Below are 21,605 nucleotides of genomic sequence, written 5' to 3'. Positions count from 1 at the left end.
GTAGAAGTTGCTTAAGCGGAAGATGTCGCTAGTGCACAAGAAAACGAGTGGCCTTCAAAATAAAAGTAAATTGTCGCGTATTTTTTAAAGGTATTTCTGTTTTTGATGTAACTGAACTTAAAAACAGGTTTATGTAAAGTTTAGACTTCCCCTGACAAGTCTCTGATTTCTACTGAACTCACGAAGGCCCAAAAGGTTAATCGGGTACATTTTGCTGGTTGGTGCTTATATGGACCAGGACTATAGACATTCTTCGTTTTCTCTCATTTAGGGACAACTTCTGATTTTTCAACATTTGACGTGGATTCCCCAATAGTGACAAATTCTGAATTGAGGTGAATTAATATCATGATTGCATCTCGGTTGTGCTGACAGCCAAGATAATTTTGAGACACAGTGCTGTTTTTAATTGTGGTTTAAACTTCACTATAATGTGATTAGAAGAGACTAAGAAAGAACATCTGGAGAAGATAGTAGGTTTATGTTACAATTGCTCAAATGCTATGGGAAACCAATAATTTGAGGCAATATAATGTAATCTATCTGTCTGTCTGTCGTATATCGTGGGGCTTTTATTCTTGGGGATTGTAGCGGATGTCTGGCCGTGCTCTTCCTGCCGGGACTTGACAAAGAGAGGTTGTGGGGGTGGGGAGGAGTGGAGTTGGGGGCTGGCAGAGGGACACAGAGGCTGTGTGGAGGCCGCTCACCTTGCGAAACAAACAGGAAGCTGACGCGCACCGCGACGCTCTCCACATGCGAAGCTCCGCATCCCGGTGGAGAGACACCTTCGAGCCGCCTAAAAGTCTGTCACCCAGGCGCCTTTTCCTTTGAACGACACATTTCTTCACGGAGAGGATACAGCAACGACATTTAACTTTGAGCCACCGGCACATTCTTCCACAAGCTGACCGCAGTGAATGAAGGTAGGACTGAAGTTTCTCTAACTGGCGGGTTTACACCTTGTGCATTTCAGTAGACTCTCTACATTTAGAAATTAATGTAGGGTTCACTTTTCTTTAATCTGGGGGAAATTTAAATTCCATCAAACTTCCATAAATTCCTTTACATAAAGATAGTTTATAACTTGCGTGTCCTAATTAGACATTGGAGGAGCTTCTAGGTTTTGTGGTAAATAAACTGCTGATAAACTAATATTTTCACAGAGCTACTGGTGCATCCATAATATTTTCAATCTTGTTGTGTTAGGGCTGAGCAGCTTAGTTTAGTGGTTCGATTGACTTTAGTTTCAAAGAATGTCAACAACAAACTCATTAGGTTCCTGAGCCCAGTTTGTTCAGCGCTCCCTTCACATGAGAACGGAATGTAGCATTCCTCAGTGATTATGCACCAACCAAAGTGGACACAGAGACTAACGGGGTTTATTTCCTCACGTTTTCATAATCCATTGGAGGTTTTATTTATATGGAGAGGGATTCACGCACGTTTCATTGCGAGATTGAAACGAAAGAAGTTGTAGCTTCTCATCAGCTGTCATTGAAGACGCTGTGTCCACTTATTGTTGTGAAATGAACAGACGGTAGTGTCCCAAAAAGAGATGTGAAACCACAGACTAATCATGTAGTCAGCTTCTATGCAATAATAATTTTGACCTTCAGCTTTCCTTTCATTTGTTCAGGGTGCAGTACTGTGAAAACTATTAGAGTTTACAGGCTCTGGATAGGTATTCATATTGAACATGTTTACACATTGTAACCTCAAACTTATGCGTTATGATTAATAGTTTTAATGGAGTTTAAAAATAATCTTTATTCATCCCATTTGAAAATTAAAAGTTGCCATAACTCCTATCGTTCAAATATCTTCAAAGATATTGGGGATGATGATACTGTGGGCAAGAAGACTCTCCAGTAGCAGTCAGTCCTACAACAAATCTTAAAAAGCCTCTGACTGAATACTTGTTGCATGACAGTCTCATTGCTGTCATGACATGCTAACACTGGGCAGCAGAGACGAAATATCAACATGCCCTGAATGACCTAATCAGCTGTTGGCAGACACTGCTAATCCACCTCGTTTGTTTTTTGCGGCTCCTCATTAAATCAAAAGTCAAAACGAAGTTGGGTATATTATCCGCATTATGATTGATGGAAGAGATAGACTGAACTTCCTCCTTCTCTCTCTGTTTGTTGGTCCTTCTCTGCATCCAGGAAACCTCCTTTTAAACTTTTCTGGGATTAGGAGTCAGCATCCAATACCAGACGTTGAAGATGTCTCTTCAAAAAAAAAAAGAAAGAAAATTAACAACAGTCCTGAAAATGAACAAGTCAAATTTAAGTGTGGCATTCATTTCTATAGTTCCTCTTTTACTTTGAGACCCCCCAAATAAAATAGGGCAACCAATCTCATGATTAATAATTTAGTCCATTGTGTGTAATTTAATTAAAAGATTGAAACATCAGGAGGCTGACTTCTAGCTGATGACTATCAGAATTGGCACCAGCAAAGGCGTTAGGCATCTCCGCCAGGTAAGACTAGGCAGGTACTAGTCTTACCTGGAGCACACCAGGTATTTAAGGGATAAAGTTACCGAAAAGTTTAACGCAGAGCTTTGTTTCAAAACAATATCCTCAGCCTTATTTGTCCTTGGAGAGCTGATGAATGAATCAACCCAAAATAAAAAGTCTGGCACAAACATTAAGCTATCACGACATGGCTGCCCAGTAAAAGGACAGGTCTGGACAGTGACATATCACCCTAAACAGGGTAAAACATGGTGCTGATGGTGTCATTCTTTGGGTTTGCTTTTTTTTTCAGCAGAAACAGGGAAGCTGGGTAGTGGCTGGAAAGGTAGGCACAGTTAAAGACGGGCCAAAGTGCTGCAAGCTGATGTTTTAAGACTGCATCCATTGTATACTGTTAAACCTATTTATGGCCATAAAGCTAACAATTCAATAACAAATACCATATTGAGTCTCTGTTAAACTGAAAGCAGTTAAAAAAATAAACTGAACTTGTCAACCATATCATGTTCAATTGATGCTACATGGTTATCAGCATTATTGATTAGCTTGAAGCATCTGACTGAGTCTGATCAGGAAGAGTGCTTGAGTTATCTTCAGCGCTCCTGCTCCTTATGTCAGCCGTCTCTTTATCACTGAACAGTACTTCTCATATGCCACACAACCACACCCATCATGTTTGACAGACATTACAACTAGTTATAATTATTGTTGGTTTTTCCATTTTTGGTTAGAGAAGCTTTTTCTAGGTTTCTAGAGTTCTCTAGATTTATTTACAACTTGCCTACCTGCTGCTTGTGATTACAAGTTGTTTGGATTTTCAGATCAACCATAAGCAGAGACAGAAGGAGGAAGGTCAAACCATCTTTTCCATTGATCATTTTGGGCATGGATCATATCCCTGTCTCTTAACCATACAACCAGACAGATGCTTAAAGAGGAGCGGAAAAGACAAATGATGTGAATTAACAGAGCATGCCAACCATAAATACTACTGTGGCAAATCATCTCTGCTACCTTGAAAATGAGCTGTTAGCATCTCATGACTGTCATGCAGCAACAGCCTTCAATCAGAGGGCTCTTCAGATTTGTTGTAATACTGACTGCTACTGGAAATTCTTCCTGCCACAGCATCACTATCCACAACAACTCTTTGAAGATACTTGCATGGGATAAATATAAATATTACAATCCTCATGGAAAAGTAAATGCTTTGTTGAGAGAAGGAGAAGATTTAGTGACTGACCATGTACTTCAGTTGAAGTTGAGTTGCAGGAATTTTGTTTCACAGTGCACCAGTTTAAACGGATCATGATTTATAGTTGACCAGCTCAAGCATTTTCAGATTCTCCCCATTATTTTGTCAGTCATATTTGTTTATATTCTTGGTAAATGTGGGTCGAATGAATCCTTTTGCAGTAGCATAGTTCTCACATGGAGAATTGTTTGTCTTAAACAGAACAGAATATGGTTGGGGTTTTTTGGTAACAAACACTTCACGAGTTTGACGTAAAATAATACAATGGCACTTGGAAAACCACTTCATGCCTTCAGTTTAGTACAGTGGAGAATGTGGAATACTGTAGGGTTATTTCTTGGTTCAAGTCCTCTAGAAAGCTTCTTAGCATGCATGAGGGAATGCACTCTTTGAAATAAAAGAAGATTTTAAACAAATTTTGGTGGATTGTGGCTACAAAAAGAAAACTTGCTGTTTGTTGTCTTTTTTTATTAGGATAATTATCCAAAACAAATGGTCAAAATGACATTAAGCTGAAGAGAGCGGAGGACCAAGACTCACTGCCAGAAATCTGTTGTAACTTGTACCAACAATTTAACAACTCTTGTATCTTAAGATTGGATTATTTATTTTTTTTTAAAACACAAATTACTCAAATTAAAGACTGGATTTTTTATTTCTGTTGGTATGAGATGATACTACTATACTAGAACTATGCTGGCTGCTTTTACTTCTGTCAGCATGTTTTCTGTTGTTTTTCTTCGGAAAAGCTACTGATCTTCCACCCTCAAGGGAGGCTGTCTCATATAATAAAAATGGTCAATCAGCTGCTGCCTACATGATAAGTCATGCCCTTCTTTAGTCACAGCTTCTTTAAAACTCTTAGTCTGGATTTCAAGTTTGTAGGTTAGCTAATCAGGAATTATAGTTGGGAAATCTCCTTAGAAATGAAATGTTGACTGATTTTTGTTGTTGTTTTTTGTTTGTTTGTGTGCTTGAATAATTAGCTCAGGATGCTACAGATGCTACAGTTGTTGTTGTTTGCAGAACATTTTATTTTTGTCGGCCAACGTGACAGGGGTTTGCTAGATCACTCGCTTTATTCAGTGTTTACTCTGGGCCACGCTCCGTCCTGTCCTGTGTGAGGAGGGCCCTGCTTGCAGGTCCCCTCTAAGGTAAAGTTGGAGAACTCTGATAAGACTAACTGAGGTCACTCTGCAGTCATCAGCCAACAATGCAGCAATTTACCCCGAGCTAGATTTAGTCCCAAAGCAGGCCCCCTCTGAGAAACTGGGCTCCAATAAAAGCAGAACTCTAACCAAAAGTATTTATATATAAAAACAAAACAAAAAAGTTGTAGTTTTGTGTATTGTGTCAAAAATCTGTAACAAATACCCCACAATGTTTACTGATGAAGTATAGAGAGCTTGCTTTTGGCTTAACTTTAACTTCATGTGTTCTGTGGTTTTTCATCTTAAAGGAAAGCATAAATGTGCAGTTTAATACATTGGCTCTATGGTGAAAGTGTTGTTTTTACACTCTAATGGTTGAAGAGTATGAAAAGCTTTAGCTGCTGGAATCTGTGAGATTTCCAAATACCTGAAATGCTACCTGACCTCTGATGACCTCCTTGTTGTGAGAAGGTCATCATCATGACAACAAAGCCTCTCCTGTCATCACTTAATAACATACCATTAGTGGTTAACATGACAAACATGCTTCACCACTGTTTTCCATTGCAGTTTGTTTTTTACAGTTGTGTCAGTGTTTTGTTGATGAATGCAATATTTCCTGTTGCATCTCTGGTGACAGGAAATCACCAGAGAAGATCTGGTCGATTCTCGTCGTTTGCCTTGAATTTCTCCCAGTTTGTCTTTAAGCAGAGTGTCTGAACATTATTTCAACATCAACTGTTTTCAAACTTGAATCTTAAAAGAATGTTGTTGAATGAAGTATTTTTTTCCACATATATAATTCATAATCTTTTGCAAATTTTCCTACCACTTGAAGTTTTTCAAATATTTCATTAAGATTTAATGTTTACTACTTTACAACACAGAGTAGTTCATAATTATAAAGTGGAACAAATTTGTGTTCATTGGCTCTTACTCTGATACACCTCAGAGGTCACCTATTTTGTAATGGGAGTCCCCTTAAAACGTTTTGGCCGACAACTGGAAAGCTGGTGACAGACCTGAGAGTCTGGCAAATGTAGAATAATTCGTCAATTAAAAGCCTGTGGCAATACTTACTATAGAAATAAATGAAACTGGATAAAAATGTCTACCTGTGACTATGCAATGCTGTTTGAGACATACCTTTTAAAAAACTTGCAACTATAGAGATGCTTCTACAATTCTGCACGTTTTATTTAAACGGTTCTAAAAATGCATGCATCCTTTCTCTTCCTTGTTATAATAATATATAATTTGCTGTCATCAGAACTTGCACATTTTCTTTCAAAAATATGAGGTCTATGGTAAAATGCGAGATGTTTCAAGCGGTATTAATGCTTTTGCAAGGTTCAGTTCATGTTTTTTAGACTTTGTCATTTCAATTGCATGCTTTGCATAGCTTCTCAGTATAAAGACGACTTACTGCTGCTGCCATCTTGGTCTTCCTTCTTTTCTTATGTCGCTGTGTTTCTCTCCACCCTTTTGTTTTCTTAGTAACTCACACTTCCTGCTGTTACACTTTAAAAGTAATCCCCTTCTCGTACATTAGGAGACTTGCATAACATTCTTTCAAAGAACACAGTGCAAGGCAGGCGGTACATGTCTTTGTGTTTCTGTCAGGCTAGTTATAGCTTTTTCTTGATTTCTTTCATGATTGGATTCATTATGTAAGGCATTTAGTTTTACCAAGTGCAAGTCAAGGACAGAGCATGATTAATGCAGGTGGATGGAAAGTACCTAAGCAAGGAATGCCACCGACCAAGAAGGAAGAGCAGTCCGCTGGAATTGCTACACAGCAGGCTGAGACCTGCCGAGGAATGCCAGGAAAACGGTAGGAAGTGTAATATACAGAGAAGGTACAGTGAAGTGTGCAACTCCACGAGTCCCTTTATGGGAATCTGAACTAGACGTGATTGCTGACGTTTGGGTAGAAATGTGTTGTGTTATCTGAATAGCAAATTATATGAAATGAATTCACACCCTGTGAACATTCTCCCTCTGGTGTGTTCTTAAAGGGAATTCAGATTTCAAGCAATAGAAAACCCTTATCGTTGAAATCTCTTCAGCCAGTTATTTTAATAGGAAGTACAGACTCATCCAGGATGAGGCGCTTCAGGCTGCTCTGTGTGATGCAGCCTCGTGTTGATGTACTGTGTGCCGTGGCTCTGGTGCAAAGGTGTGAAAAACGCTGACTCGATTATTAGCAGATGCATGACACTCTGTGGTTCATCTGTCTGAATGCTAGACCCATAATAGAAATTTGGATAAAGCCGTGATGAGAGTTAAGATTTAGTAGCTGGAAGATGACTAGTGGGAAGTTGAGCAAGGGCTTGTAAACGACAGCAGAACCACAGCAGTAGACAAGGCCCTAAGGAGAGAAAACATCTGTAAGTTTGCATCAAGACCCTGGTGCAAGTTGGTGACACTATGAACATCAGCTTATGTACCAAAATTCTTACAGTAAATATTTGCAACTTCACATAAGACATCCCAGAAAAAACTAATACAGTAAAAATGCATGTCATCCAGCACATCTCCCATTACAAATTTCAGTGGACGTTCCACAATGTTTTATTGTGATAATGTGCGTCTCTATGCGTCTCTGTGTGCACTTTGCACATATAGAAAAGGACAGTGGCATTTGGAGTGTGAAACAGTCTAAAGTACTTCATCTTTTTGATTAGTACATGTTATAAATGTGTGATAAAACTGATTCCCATAAAGGAACCCCGTAGGTTTTACAGGCTCTGCTGAGGGTTTTTATTGGGTTACAAAATCTTAAATCTCCAGTTTCTTGAAAAGCTGTTCCTTTTACATTTTGTCATAAAATCTCGACACATTTTTTGTGGTTCTTTTGTGATAACTTTTTTAAAAGTGAAGTGAAACCAAATAGGTGCATTGTCTATGAATTATTTTTAAACCCTAATTAAAAGCTGACATGTGCCTTAACCTTATCAGTAATTACAGTTTGTACCCTGGTGAAACATTGTGGTGTCAGCATCATGCTGTGGGGGATCAGTTTCTTCATCTGGAACAGGGAAACTGATCAGAAATGATTTGTAGCTTCTAACAGCTCCATCCTGCTTCTAAAGATACTGGAAGTTTATGAAATCTTATTCACGAGTTTTTATTACCTAGTCAAAGTAAAGACCAAAATCTAATTGAAAATCTGTGATAATTATTAAAAATTATGTTCAGACTCCAACTTCAATGATCTTGGCAGCACTGGTTGAGGCATTATTCCAGAGCCCCTGCAACTTTAAATGCACAGACAGAATGTTCTACAGAGTACTGACTCAATGGGAACTAAATTAGATGAAAAATTTAAGGGTTAAAATTGATTTTCAATGCGGTGTAACTTTTGATAAATGTTTTCTTAGTATTCCTCATGGAAGATTGTTTATCTTCTCCTAGAAAGTCATCAGGCTCTGTGACAGTTCCTGAAAAAACAAGAATATCCTCACACCACACAAATGTACTCCTGATGTTGACAAAACCCCTGATGCACATAGCTGAGATTTGGAATGGAAAACAAAGACATATGCTCTGCTGAAATGAGCGGTCTCATTATATCCAGTCTTATTCTTATAAATTCTCTGTTTTATGCTTTCTAAGAACAAATTAAAAGGGTAGGACAGATAAAATAGGTTGAGAATAAAACATTTAGTGTTTACTGCTAAAGGTTTATTGTTCCCACAGGAGACAACTCGATCCCACCCTCCTTTGGATAAAGATGGTTTTCCTCCTTTTTTCTTCTCTTTTTTTTCAAGGTTTATCTAAAATATTAACCATTATCTGAAAAGGGATGTCTTTTAATGTTGTAGAGGATGTCTCATTTGGTAGCTTATACTTAAAACAAATTTGATGTTAAAATCATTCAAATGGATCCAGAATTTAATCTGACTTCTGTGAATACTTTAAACATTCCAGTTTCTTCAGGTTTTCTCTGATTAGCATGTATGTAAATGTAGTGGAAAGTAAATAAGTCTTAATTCTCAATTGTTTAGTGACAAAATAGACAATTAAAATGCAATACAATGCATTGCTACACAGTAGAGTTCATTATAGTCTTGGTGGCATTTAAAAAATTGCAGTGGTTGCAAAAGAAAACCACATCTTAACATGTCCGTCACTCTGCTTGACAGCTGAGATTAGATATTTGTACTGATGTATTGTTTAGTTTAGTGTGAGATTATAGTTCAACATCTCCACTTTGTTCTCTTATCTTCAAAGGACATTCATTCCAGAAGTGTTCTGGTTTATTCCAATGCAAGTTGTCCAGCACAAGCTAATTCCTCCGGTTTAAATTGATGGTAGATTGAAAATTGTCTGGAGAGTTTTAGATTTGAGAATATTCTCCTTCAATGATGGGATTTTGATGGTTTGAGAATTAGCAAACTGGCAAACCTTCTCCTTTTACCGTAGAAGGACCTTTAACTGCAAAAAATGCATTTGTTCTGCAGTAGTTTGGAACTATTTAACCTTCTGACTTCAATGGAAGACTTCCCTGTGAATGCATCAGTGGTAAAGTATTCAGCCTGTACTTATTTGTGTCCTATCTAATGTCAGATCACAAAACACATTGGGATTGTTACCTTTTGTTGAAATGCATTCAGCTGACAAAGTATGTTGTCATTTTCCTGCTGTTCTGATGATGTTGTATCAAGGAGCAGTTTTTCTGCCTGTTCCTCATTTCTTTTGTTTCTTTTTTGTACAGTAAAGTGTATGACCCCTGACTGGCCTTGAAATGTTTTGGAGGGTTTATGTGCAGTAGTGCTGGTGCACCTGTTCTGTCTGATCACCTGTAGCATATCCCGGGACCTTTGATCAGTCATGCAGCTGAATGGTGACTGATTTACAGCAAGGTAGAAAAACCTTGGAGTACACACGCAGCAATGCTTGCACACCACCCACTGAAGGGAAGCTTTACAATAGCAGCTATAAATAGAGGCTGAAGCTAGTAGCTAAATAAAGAGAAGGGAAAGAAAAAGTAGGTAAAGACTTGGATTTTCACAGATCTAGAGCTTTCGTGTAAAAACTTCAGATTTTCCAACAGTAATACTCATCTGTGTGTGACATACTCGTGGTTTTCAGTGATGGAGGGTTATAAACACCACACCTTTTGTTTGTGGCGAGCCAGCGGTGATGCACAGTGAAAATGCAATGGCCACGTTTGGTTTGGAGATGTAAGAAATATGTGTATGAACACGTTGCCTTCTGCAAGTTCAAACTCATCAGGCTAACTGTACATCTTATCTTGCATCTCATCCTATTTCAAGATGAGGAAACATGTTTAGGTTGATTTTCTACAAGTAGATCTTGATTAACTTCTATGTCCATACAAACAACCATATTGTAGAATTTCTGAGTTGTCCCTGAGGTTCTCTTTGGAAGTTAAATGAAGGTGACAATGGTGTAGTTTCATGCAGGAAGATGTCCTAGGCCATGTTATTGTGCAAGCCTCAGGGCTCAAATAAAGTCACCTGTTGACAAAATCATCACTCCATGGCCTTTTATAGCCTAACATTAGCTAACTAAAACATCAGTTTCCCACATGATCTATGCCATAAAAAGCAGTGCACATTCTCTGATAAGAGCCTCTAAAGTAAGGAGCTGTCTGAGTCTTGGGCAGCAACGAACCTTCAGTCATTTTAGGATTGTGCATTCTTTACATTCTTGAAGCAGAGGATGGGTGGAGGATGGAGGAAGGGAAGGGTGTTAGTACTGAGTGTGAGGTTACATGGTGGAAGAGAAAAGACCATAGAAAAATAAGACTCACTTTGGTATTTGCTACTAATGATGGTGACAGACATTTGAATGAAGGCGTCAAAATGTCATGAGGCATTATTAATTAATGCTCTATTTGTTGTTTTCCTACTACTGTTACCTAACATGGAATTTTTAAGTTTTTTGTTGTTGTTGATTAAATGCTATTTTAAACAAACATCAGGTACATAATCTTATCTATGCTAAGTGAAGAGATTTGATATCAAATCATGGTCATTCTCACTGCCATTAATGCTCACACTTGAAGTAGAGTTTCACAATCAAGATGCTAAATATAGAAATTAGTTGATTGTAAGACATTTTATCATAATAATAATAATTAATAAATGACACACACTTAGAAGGCAATAAAATCCCCCAACCTGACCCGTATAAGCAGATGTGATGATGCTACAATGACATTAGGGCATTTAACTATGAGCATTCAATAATTTTCTCAACTCACTGTACTGAAACAAAAGCCAACAACAGTATGCCAAAAATATTGTCAATGTCTCAATAATGTACCTTTGATCATCAGTTCCAGCTTGACAATGTCTTTGAAGCAGTTAAACATTGACCATCTCTGGCTGGAGGTTTTATCCTTGTTAAAACAACACACTTCCTGGAATTGCTCACCCTATGTGTTGCTCCGCTGTAGCTGTGTGTGAAGCAAACATTAATTATTTTCCTTGATATTTTCTTGGTAAAACCTGCCTTCTTCTGTGAAATTTTCCTCTTCTTTCTTCACAGCATAGCCTCACACTTGTACATGAAACCTCTTTTACCACTAGGCTCTTTCCAGTTATTCTCGTGAGTCTCTCTGTGTCACACCCTGATAAACAAAGATAGAGCATCCTAACCACTGGGGGAAAACAGGAAGTTTACTGGCCTCAATCAGTCTGTGTGTTGCATGTCTTCAGCTTGTAGTTTTTTGCCCAGGGTATATTTGTTTTCCATATCTCTTGGGTCAAATCTTGATTTTGGTACCACTGGCTCTTTGAACTACCAGCAGAAATTCCTGCTGGGGGTTATGGACTGCCCTGGGCATTGTTTCATAAAGTACTTTCTGTAGGTCATGTCCTGTGTCGTCATGTGTAAAGTTTATCTTCATACTACCTTTTCCATTTAGTCTTTCAGAAATGAGAAGTGAATATTAACTGACACAAACCTTTAATTTGAGTTTTCCAAGTTATTAATTGACATATCCTGTGGAACTCTGGCTACACTTTTACCATACTCTTGTTATTAAGGACTTTGTTGTTCTTACTTTAACCAAAGTCAGCATTCTAGTGCACATAAGCCTCATTGTGTCTTAAGAAATGCACCAAACAGAGATTTGGATCCACTTCTGATCTCTGCATTGAAAATTGAAGTATTTTAACAAAATGTTTATTGCAAAATGAAATCACAATTTGTGTCTGTCCATCACTTTTACAATAAAATCCTCTAGGTTACTGGGCAGATGTACCCACCGAAATAAAATCCAGACTTCAACCATATTTACATTCAAACATGTCAAATTGACAGGCAAAAAGAGGACTCACTTTACATTTTACGGGTTCACATCTTATTTTTGCAGTTAGCATTACCAACATTAATGGTAACTGTGTTACCACTAGGCTTTTCCAGTTATTCTCGTGAGTGCCTTTAAGATAAACAAAGATAGAGCATTAACCACTGTCTGAAAACAGGAAGTTTACTGGGTAATCAGTCTGTGTGTTATGTTTATTGTAGTTTTTGCAACAGGAAAAAAAAACAATATCCTAAATATCACCTAAAGATCAGGAAAAATTTTGGACCCTGGGTCACATGTTTTGTTCCTGTCCTAAACTAATGGACTTCTGGTGCAAGATTTTTGAATTTTATAGCAACGCTTATGACAAGCCTCTCTGTCTGGATAGGCATTTGATCATTTTGGGTTGCTCTAAATCCTCTCTTGCTCTTCCCATGTTATCTACAACAGTCTCTAATGTTTGGTTAGTGGTAGCAAATGAGATGTGAATATTAACGGGAATGGAAATCCTTTAATTCCCTGAGTTTTTGTTTTAAGAAATGGCTTAATGATATGGTGTCCTGTGTCTATCTTGAGGAGATTCGATATTCTTTGTCTGACAATCATCATAAGTTCCTGGATGTTTTGTGTCCTTTCAATAGATACATAAAAATAATAGGCTAAAATAACTGTCGTCTGCATCTGGACCTGTTTTTCTAATAATTTATTTTACTCATTTACCGAAATCACATGTTTATTGTGTTTATAACTTGTTTTCAAAATCTCTTGTTATTCCATATTCCATGGTGCTGTTTGATTCAATGTCCTCAGAAATGTCTCTTACTTGCTTGGTCTCTGTCTCATGCTCACTAACATTCTACAATCTGATGTACATTTATTTTATCCTCATTACCAGACCCTTTGTTGGTGACTGTGTTTTGATTGTTCTGTTCTGTGAACTTTTGTTTTGATGACTCTGGTTAGTTTTTTTGTTTTGCCAACAGTTGTAAGAAATCCTTGTTGTTTTGTCCTCTAATTTGCCTGTTTATTCTTGAAAATCATAAATAAATAAAAAATAAAAATAAAAAAAAAGATCAGGAAAAATTTTGATCACAGGCTGATAGACCAACTACGAAGATGAGAATTGATGTTGTGTTGATGCTTTCACTGGAAGAGGGTATAAGAGATAGAAATATGAAATCTTAATGTGGACAAACCACAGGGCCAGTTGAGGGAAGGCTCAGAACAACAAGCATGATCTATATTTGTATTCCCTCTGTAAACTGGTCGTGGGTCTGGCATGAAGTTCACAGGCTCCTCAAGAAAGTCAGACCATCTAGTTTTTCAATTCTGTTCCATTACAAAATTTTAAATCCTTCTTAGCTTTTCATAAAGTACCATTTTAAATGTTAAATCCTAGTTCCTCTCAAAAGATTTGCTCATCACAGGTCTCACAATTGAGCACAGGGTTCGAGTCAGACTTTCATTTTGACTGCTAAAATAATTCAAAACTTTTAGTTATGACTCACACTTCCACCTCCATCTGTTTCATAAAGTCCTGTTTTTGGTGCGTCCAATGACTTTACAGTGTGAATCAGTATTACAAGGCTAAAAGTATTGAAAATACTTCTCAAACAAATCTTCCATTGAAAGTCTCAAAATATTGCAACAAATTTTCACATACAGTTTTACAAATGTTATAGTTTGAGACTCAGCTGTTTAAATAATAAAACGTAACATCAGGATGTTTACAGAGCTAATAGTCCATCTTCCAATTTCTGAAGGTGTCTCCACTATGGTCTAGATAGCAAAGGATGATTAGGTGTCTGTAAGGAGTCTGGAGGGGGGTATTCTGTTGACTTATCTCTTCTTTTGGGGCAGCTGGGATCACAGACCTAATCAGGTATTCATTATTTGTGCTCAGCTCGTACTTTCCCCACATGTCCTGCTCTGTTTGTGTCCCTTTGGTTTGTTTCCCCCTCCTCTTTTTCTAACATTCCTTGTGTTTTGCCTCCTCATCCATCAGATGCAGTGTCCCAGAATCTATCCAGACGGCCCCGGAGAGGAGCGGAGGCGCAGGAAATAAGTGACTCTAGGAAACGGCAGGTAAAACATCTGTCTGTGTGCGAGCAGGCTGGTTCTTGTAGTTATCTTGACCTATTTTGCATACAATGCTGCAGGGGAGGGTGTGTGTGCCTGTGTGGTACAGTGCAAAAGTAGAAAAAGTAGAACTGAGTGCTAGCTTAGCTGGAATCTGGGAGAGTAGGCGTTGTCCTGACAGATAGGGAATGTGTGGAAGTTTCTCAGCACATTATATTTTTGAGTTAGTTTTGCAGGATTACAGCCAATGCTGATGCATCCTTGTCACAATAAAACTTAGCAAAGTTGATGACGCTGGATTCCTGGATGTATTGTGGTGTTGAGCGGTACTGGAAAATCTTTCAATGGTGAAATTGGTGAATATTACTATGACAGCATCAGTTGCTATAAATGCAGCACTTACCTTTATCATCTTGTACACTATCTTTTGTGTCAGGTGTGGATATTTAAAGCTGTAAGGCAATGTCCAGATACCTAATATTATACTGGGATGCAAAATACCTGATATTTGAATATGATTAGTCAGTGGTTATTGCTCTCCACACAGTCCTTTGTTATGTCAATATTACAAAGGACTACATAGTCATGATATATTGTTTAGGTCCAATTGGTTTACATCTTTGTGCAAGTTGGGGAAGGGCCTGAGCATACAGCACTGTGGTGCTCTGATATTAAGTGTAATGAGGGTAAATTTAACTGAGTGGCATTTATTAGCTGCATTGTAAGAATATTTGAAGTTGTTTAATGATTCAATGTTTTTTATAACTCTAATTTTACACTTATATAGGTAATTTAACATCTTACCAAATTCATCAAAATGAAAAATATTTCTGCCGAAAGAAGGCATACAAACAGAAACTCAGCTTAGCTTTGCAGATGTATATTCTACATTTATGCTCTTCTCCTTTCACAATAAACAATTGGTAAAGTTTCAGACTTTCTATATGTGGTGCAGTGAGAGCAGCTTTGACAGCTGTCAAGATAATAACCACATTTTGTTCTCTCTGTCAGCGCAGGTGGCCAATAACCACCAATAATCAGTACAGATGCCTCCCACCTGCGCTCTGTTTACCTCCCCTCCTCCTGCACTCCTACTCGCATGTGGGAAAATAGCTTGATCCAATTATTTATGCTGCTCTGTCTTCCGCCACTGATCGCTCCTCCGACATTGTTTTGTTGCTGCTGCAGAGAAACCGAAATGAATGCAGCCATACAGGTTTAATTATTTAGACTGTAAAACTAAATGGAGGTCACATTTGCTTCCTGCCTTCAACAGAAATAACCTTTATAAGTGTTGTTTCATTTGCTTGCATGAAAACGGAGCAGTCATAACCCTTACACTAACACAATCCTAGGAAACCCTGCCCTTCAGCCCGTTTGTTGGTTGGCATTATCTTTATAGCATCGACTTCACTACCTGAAGTATTATAGCATAGAATAGACTTTGCTATGTTTGTAGCCAGAGAATGGAACAAGCTGTGCTGCCATAAACTAATTATAGATGCAAACTGAGGCCGTTTACCATATGTATGCCTTATTTTATGTAGACTGCCCAAAAAAACATGCACTATTCTGCTCATTGTAGGGAACATTAGTTTTTTTTTTTTGCATCATGAGTTGTACAGAAACCTGCAGAGTGGTGTGTTCAAAGTCTTTCATCTTGGCTAGATAGGAGAGTGTATGCGACTTGGAAGCGACAGATGTCACAATGTCATTTACTGCAGGAATGTATTTCCACTCACCTCTGCAGCAGAATGACTGCTGAAGCCAATAAATTCCTTGCGTTTCCAGACGTGTGTCCTTCAGTGCCAATGCGTGGCCCATTTGTTTGTACAGAGGATAAACAACATCTTGCCAAGATGCCAGGACACCACTACTGAGATTTCAGTGTGTGGGATCCATCTCTGCTGCATTCAGAACTTCTTGCTGTTATTTTTGTCCATTTCTTTTCAGTCCTTCCGCTCTGTCATGATTCAGTCAAAGCCTCTGCTCTTGTGAAGGTTCTGTGTGATATTTATTTTCAAACATCCTTCTTTTGAAGTATCCAGATTATAATTCAGTTATTCAAAGCCTGCCTTACCCTTATCTATACAAACACAGCTTTTTGCGATATATTTCTCTTTCACAGTTTCTGCAGTGTTTTGAATAAGAAGATGTATTCAAAACCCTGATCGTGTTGCATTTACTTGCTCTGGCTGTGATGCTGTGTTGTTTTGTCGGTTTTCTTGTAAATGTATACCATTTATTAAGTTTCAGCAGCAGAAATGTGCATTGAAACATGTTAATGCAGGAGGCAATCCTTTTATCTCCCCTTTTATCGTGCAATTAACTGAAGTGCATTGATGATCTGCTTCCCTATGTTGGACATTGGAAATGTAACCACAACTTTGTTTTATTAGCACCATGCAAATCAAGTAGAGGAAATGGCTCTTTGAGTCTGTTTGGGCTTTTTCTAGTTTGCATTAAGCAGCTACTATTTCCTTGAATGCTTGCACACATTAATAACCAGGAAGTTTATTTCTGATGTCCTGTGAGGGACAGGATTTGTATTTACTTCATACCTTTATGGTTGATTTAGAAAAGAGCGAAATTCTAATGGTTTTTTTTTTTTTTTCTTGACGTAACGAGAATGGATTTGTCATTTGTGATTTAGTTTGTCTTTTAGAGGATTTCTATGCAGTGTGGAAAAGTCTAGAATTTGATTAAAACATTTTCAAGCTCTTCAACCATGATTTGCTCATTCATCAATATGCTTCAATGAATATTGAATGAATGAATATTGAATGCATCAGTCAAAAAATATGTTATGAAAATATATGTTGCATCTGACTAAGTCGTCCGTAAAAGGATCCACTTTAAATTTATAGCAGTCTTTTGTTTTTAGAAATTGTCAAACTCAAGTAGATGTCATGTTGATTTTAGTGTGTGATCATAGCAAGCCATATGACAAATGTGGCAGGTGTTAGGATGTATTTATGTTCATTCTTTTGGTGGATTTTGTCACAAGATGTTCATCTCCTCATGAGCAGCTTCAATGGAAAAATATTGTCAGTAAAAAAGTACCGTAGCCACATTCCAATAATAGGTATTCAATGTTTCCTCTTTGTCAGGGTTTGTAAAAGATGGAGAGGGAAAAAAGGCATTGTCTCTTGTGGAATAATGGCTTTTTTCTTGTTGTTCCCCTCTGAACAGCTGTCTGTGTACAATGCAGTTGTTTCAAGTAGAAAGTGCTCTTTGCACCAAGTCCTGTCTATGTTTTTTGTTTTCTTCTAATGGATGTGGAAGATGGATGGAGCTTATGCCTAAGCACTCCAGCTATTCAAATAACACTGTTTTTAGAATGAAGCAACAAGGAAGTATCTACTTCTGTCACAAAGAGACTGTTTTTGAAGTCAAAGGTACTTGGAGCCAACTTTTTAGAAAACCTTCAGATATACCTGTATTTGTATTTCCTCATCCCCACTTTCACAGAATCAGATTAGCTTGGTGAATTTTGCATATATGTGTTCCATAGCTGCAAAGCCTCCTCTTCCTTGTAATAGGAGTACAAATATGGGCTTAATTTGAATAATCTTGTGATTGTGAGAAGAGTTTGCATAGTGTCCAGTTCTTCAGAGCAGCTATCTCAAATATCAGCTATGTTTACCTGCTTTCAACTAGCGTGTGCTGCCTTGTAAAACTATTCATACCTCCAGAGGTTTTGCTTTATTTTTCATTTCTAACATGCTACAACCACAACTTTTAATATATTTAGTTTGAATTTTGGACTAAAATAAAGTATGTATTATAGTAGCATCCTTCATTCATTTACCCCCCAAATAAATACCACTTCAACCAACTGCCTTCAGAAGCTAGCTAATAATTGGGGTTGAAATAACATATTGAAATAAAAAAAATGTATTATTGATCTTACGAAACATCAATCACTTGCATATATGGAAGGCATTTCAACTTTTTTTTGAAGGCATTTGGTTTTATCTATTAAGGAGCATAGAACTTTAAAACAAGTAAGTAGCATCCAACTCTGTACTGTAAGGTTCCTTCATGTTGTGGGGCAGTTTCAATCCATCCATTTTCTGTACATTCTTGTCCCTAGTGGGATCAGGAGGGGTGCTGGTGCCTCTCTCCAGCTAATGTTTTGAGCGAGAGGCCAGTCTGTTGTGGGGCAGTTTGAAAAAGGTTAATGGGAAGTTATGTGGAAGTAAATAAAGGCCATTTTACTGAAGAAAACCTGTTAGAGAATGCAAATTTCTTAAGACTTTGGAGGTTCATCTTGCATGAGAAAAATGACTCGAAATGAGCACTAAAATGGCTAACACCAGGATATGTTCATGCATTGCAGTGGGTGTAGTTAAAGTACAAACCTGTTTAATTAAGACATATTTGTGACATGGCTTAAAAATTAGTATTCAGTCACACTCCATCCAGCTAGATAGAGCTTGAATTATCTTGCAAAGCAGAATAGACAAAGCTGGTAGAGAAGAGCTGCAGCAGAAACTGCAGTAAAAGGTGGTTCTCCAAGATGTAGACTTCATAGGCATGCCACTCTTTTCAATATTCTACGCAAGAAGATACTGTAATGCTGAGTTTCATCTACTTGTAGTCTAATAAAGCAACATATTTTTAGACTTTGACCCATTTGACTGTGTTTTTACATATGCGGGAGCTGTTGAAGGTGTGAGGGAGCCGCCTGAAGCTGCAGATCCCACAGCGGAGAACATGAGCATCCCCATGTGAGCCCAGCACTCCCTCCCAGCCGCTGTTTGGTGTTTTTTATTTTTCCCCTTTCTCTGTGTCTCTGTGTGCGTTTGTCTGTAAGGCCAAGCTGGCAGGGCAAGGGCAGCACAAGGGCAGTGTTTGTGCAGGGCACGGGACTGGCCTTGATGGCACGCACATACACAGACCAACATGCACACACTCTTTCCAAAATACAGAGGCTTATTGTGGACACATGGCCCACTCGGCTCCACACTTCACAGTCACACATTGTATCACAATTTTAGACATTTATTTCTTTTCTTCCTTTTATTTTTAGCTCTTTTCTGTGGTGGTTGCTACTTTATACCTTTCATCTGCCCTCCAAACATTCTTTATAAGAGACTTTCCGTTCTCCTGAATCATCTTCCAGTCCCTTGTTTTCACCTTCCTCCGTGAAGGAGGTGTGAAAATCCTGAAAGTTGAAGTCGTGGAGAGATTCATGTTGATGCTGCATGTTGTTTCAATGTTTCTCCTCACTGGTATCTGTGAAGTGAATCATGCTCTATGGAACATCACACTTGCAGATTTGATTAGTTAAAAAACTACATTCAGAACCAGAAGATAAAATTAATTATACATTATGCATTTGGTGTACACAATTTTGAAAAATGGTCATTTTTTTCTTGAACATGGCTTGTGAAGCTGTTAGATCAATGAAATATTAAACACATCTAACAGATTTAGGTTTTTCCTTATAATCTAAATGTTTAAAATTATGTTCACAATGAGGATAAGACTGCTGTTGCAGTTTTCGGTCTCTGATCTGACCAGCTCAAAGAAAAACTCTGTGACTGAGAGCAGGGAAGATCTCGGCTAAATTCTAGTAAGTACTATATTTACAATAGAACGCCATAGTTCTAAAGCGGAAAATCAACCGTTTTTGCTTTCGCTTTACATGATCAAATAGAACAGCAATGAAATTGCAGAGTAAAATGTGTTACTTTGTTTTACACTGAAGCAAAGTTCTTCTCAGCTGCTATACATGAGGACTGTAGCTGTATCGTCAGTCAGATGTATATATAGAAATAACTGATAAAACTTTATCTGTACAGACCTCTCAGTTGTTTTCTCAACCTACTGCACCTGTTTTATAGCAGAATGTTATTGCTGCCCTGCAGTGTTGTCCCACTGCAGGCTGTTTGTTGTTTACCAGGGAAATGAGTGACCTGGGTGGTACTGCCCAGAAACAGGTGAGGGAGGGCAATCCCTCATCAAACTCTGCTCTCTGCAGAACTTTCTCTTGGATTTAAACCAGAGGAGTGAAATAATTGAAGGGTTATTACTTTCAAAACTAGCTTTTTAAACCTCGACTTTCTTCTTGCCCAAAAAGTGACTAGATTATATACATATAAGATTCAACAATAAAATGTATTTGAAGTTTCTAACGGTACCCAAATCTGTCTGTAAATGACCTGGTGTCATGTTTGCATTATGGAAAGTTTAAACATTCTGTAGTATTTAAAGGGGTTGCACTGAGCAGAAACAGTTCCTTGGAAACTGACTTCACATACTGAAAGCTGCCATGTTCTCTTTTTTCAGACGTGCTAGACGAGTGTGCATTTTATGGATTTCTTCTAGGTGACATAACACTGTCACAATGTGACATCTGTCATTAGTGTCTCACTGTAGGTGTTTTCCATTATTGCAAGAGTCCTGTGAAAATGTCTAAGGTTTTAAAATGGAGCTTAAGGCAGTGACTAACATGTGAAGGAGGATGTAAAAAAGACTACTATATTAGGGTCACATTTTTATTTCTGGGCTACACACTTGTAACTTTGGAACTGGCTACCTGCGCATGAAGCACTTTGAAGCTTTCTTGTCCTTTTACAGACTTTTACACAACCCTGAAATGAAAAGGATTGAAGTTGAAATGCCCGACTACCTTTGAACCTTTCACCACCACCAATACAGTTTCCAATTTCCAGCACCACCTTCCCTTTGCTACACTTCAATACAAGTAATTTGCAACAATAACATCTTCTGGTTAGCTTTATCAGAATGATCATTAATGCCTTTCCAGATCATCCTCTCCTTTACTTATCGAATAGTCTAGTCATCCTGTTACATGATTTGAAGTCAAGCAGCACATAGTTCCTCTGTGACAGTAGCAAGCTTTTAAGACGGTACAATCTGCTGAGCGGACATGATGTCACGGATATATGCACTTTGAAGTCCATCTCTGTCAAATGAGGTTTCTCAGAGAGGATTATTAAAGAAGATGGAGCTTTGTTTAGATCTGGTCTTTCAGCTTCTTGCCTGTGCTGTAACAGTGCCTGTCTGGCTCAGATGAAATGAGTGTCACAGTGGATTAACGTTGGACCAGGCATGGTCTCTTTTGAAGTACGCTTTCAGTAACCGTCTTTACTGTAATGCAAGAGGAAGTTGCTTGAAAACTTGGATAATCTCTTAAACAGAACTGCAATGCTACAGCGTAAATGGGATGTTGCAAGTTGACTCAAGCTGTTTTCTCTTTCTCCTACCCTTATTGTTATAGTGTTGTGAAATAATATTAGCCTAACTGTGTACAGTCATGAAGAAAAAAAATGTTTTTGCTTTCCATCGTTTTATGCTTGTGACTACTCACTTTATATTTG

At 38.0% G+C, this 21,605-nt stretch overlaps 1 protein-coding gene across 2 annotated transcripts in view; it reads left to right on the top strand.

Annotated features, from left to right (window-relative positions):
* Nucleotides 1-623: 623 nt before the first annotated feature.
* Nucleotides 624-21,605, top strand: part of pik3cb (phosphatidylinositol-4,5-bisphosphate 3-kinase, catalytic subunit beta) — a 55,758-nt gene continuing 34,776 nt past the window's right edge. The window contains exons 1-2 of one of the 2 annotated variants that reach the window (XM_044119164.1): nucleotides 624-923; nucleotides 14,180-14,259. The gene's annotated coding sequence lies outside the window, so the exon portion shown is untranslated. Of the gene's footprint in view, nucleotides 924-14,179; nucleotides 14,260-18,875; nucleotides 18,987-21,605 lie in introns of those variants that run through there. The other variant, XM_044119165.1, reaches the window with a different exon arrangement.

The sequence above is a fragment of the Gambusia affinis genome, linkage group LG06 (assembly GCF_019740435.1).
Source record: "Gambusia affinis linkage group LG06, SWU_Gaff_1.0, whole genome shotgun sequence".
Taxonomy (NCBI): domain Eukaryota; kingdom Metazoa; phylum Chordata; class Actinopteri; order Cyprinodontiformes; family Poeciliidae; genus Gambusia; species Gambusia affinis.
This window is presented reverse-complemented; position numbering and strand designations above follow the sequence as displayed.